General features: G+C 42.8%; 1 protein-coding gene across 1 annotated transcript in view; it reads right to left on the reverse strand.

Moving 5' to 3' along the window:
• Nucleotides 1–2,013, reverse strand: part of LOC103266591 (protein PBMUCL2-like) — a 30,623-nt gene that overhangs the window by 7,309 nt on the left and 21,301 nt on the right. The gene's annotated exons all lie outside the window — the stretch shown is intronic.

A 2,013-nucleotide genomic window follows, 5' to 3' on the forward strand; every position in this document is an offset into this window, starting at 1 on the left:
TCCAGTCTGGGCGACAGAGTGAGACTCCAACTCAAAAAAAAAAAAAAAAAGAAAAAATTTTCATGTGTACGTATTTACTATTATTTCATTACATGTGTTTATTAGCTATTTCAAAAAATCTGTGGAAAAATATGAAGTATAGGTAAATGTACATTAAAAATTCACCTTCTCTTCAACAAACCTCCAGGGATGCCAGACACATAATACATACTGGCAGTGCCAGTCACAGAGTCTGTTCTACATACTGCGCCTGATGAGAGAGCAGCCCTAGGCAGCTTGGCTGCACTTTGGACCAGGTGTTCCTCCATCCTCTGGTTACAGCTGGTTGGTCCAGAGGAGGGCTCCTGATTCAAGGTCAGCCAATAGGCTGGCCAGTGGCCAGAGATGTAGCATGACACTGAAAGTTGAGCTAATCAATCAGATGCTTTCTATTAGGAATTCACATAAAGAAGTGGCTGGTAGTAAGACAAAAATTCTGAAAGCAGTTTATTGTAGCAGATAAGAGTTTGAATTAAAAAAAAAACTAGGTTTAAATCTTATTTTTTTTTGTCAGGGGCGGTGGCTCATGCCTGTGATCCCAGCACTTGTTTTGGGAGGCGGGGGCAAGAGGATTGCCTGAGTCCAGGGGTTTGAGACCAGCCTGAGGAAATTGACGAGACCTCGTCTCTAAAGTAAAAGGAAAAAAAGAAAAAGAAAAAAGAAATCTTGTTTTTAAAAATTTACTAAATGTGTACCTCTGAAAAAAATATTTTACCTTCCTGTACCTCAGTTCCCTCAAAGAGGAATCATAGTATGTACGTACTTAAGAGTGTTGTTGTAAGGATCAGATGTATCTGTGGCTATCACAGACCTGGCACTAAGTGGTAGTGATGATGATGGTGATGATAATGATGACAATAATCAATGTGTGATGGTGATCGTGTTGTTGCTGAAGATGAGGATGATGGGGGAAGGAGGAGAGAGGAGGAGAAGGAAGAATAAACTGGAAGGGCTTTGATTTGCAATGAGGAAACAAAGTCCAGAAGTTAGGAAATAGAGGAAGCATTTTACAGTAAGTTAATGTCAACAGAAAAAAGTCAACATAGAGGATAATAGGTCACCCTGATGGCTGACATACAAAAACAAAAACAGGGTTTATGAATGAGAGAAGACAGAGGGGAGAGGGGGAAAAATGCAGGCAGTTTGGGAATAGTGGTGGGAAGGTCAAAGCAACTCCATCTTGGATGCTCATCCACCAGATTGACTTCTGACTAACCCCAGTTCTGGGAAGGCCTCTAAGATTTCCCATTTATCTATTATTGCTCATGTAAGAGCAGGCACTTACTGTAAATCCTGCTCTTAGGTCAGACAATCTTGATGTCATTATACTTCAATTGTTCTACACATCCCTTGGAGTCACCCTTTCCTTATAGTATATATGCCCTGGGTCTGAGGGGTAATGGTGTAGAATCCACCATGTTGTCTCACCACCACCAGAAAGACAGACTTGGCTTCTGTTCCTAAGTCTCTATTAAATATTTCTTTTTAAGAAACTGGATACTGGATAAATCAGCCTCTTTCTTCAGCCTTTTGATTTCCTTGGACTTTGGAGATAACTTTTCATAGACCTGCCCACTGTAAAATAAGTGGGTTTTGTTTTTCTTTTCTTCCTTCCTTCCTTTCTTTCTTTCTTTCTTTTTTTTTCCTTGAGTTGGAGTCTCACTCTATTGCCCAGGTTGGAGTGCAGTGGCACACTCACGGCCACCTCAGCCTCGACCTACTGGGCTCAGGTGATCGTTCGGCCTCAGCCTTCCAAGTAGCTGCAAATATAGGCACGTGCCACCACACCTGGCAAATTATTTGATTTATTGTAGAGATGAGGTCTCACCAAGTTGCCCACGCTGGTCTTGAACTCGTGGGCTCAGGCAATCCTCTCACCTCAGCCTCCCAAAGTGCTGGGATTATAGGCATGAGCCACTGTAACCGGCGGACCGCCCTCCTTCCCTCCCTCCCTGCCTCCCTCCCTCCCTCCCT

The sequence above is a fragment of the Carlito syrichta genome, unplaced genomic scaffold (assembly GCF_000164805.1).
Source record: "Carlito syrichta isolate Samal-C Ts95f unplaced genomic scaffold, Tarsius_syrichta-2.0.1 Scaffold307238, whole genome shotgun sequence".
Classification (NCBI taxonomy): Eukaryota; Metazoa; Chordata; class Mammalia; order Primates; family Tarsiidae; genus Carlito; species Carlito syrichta.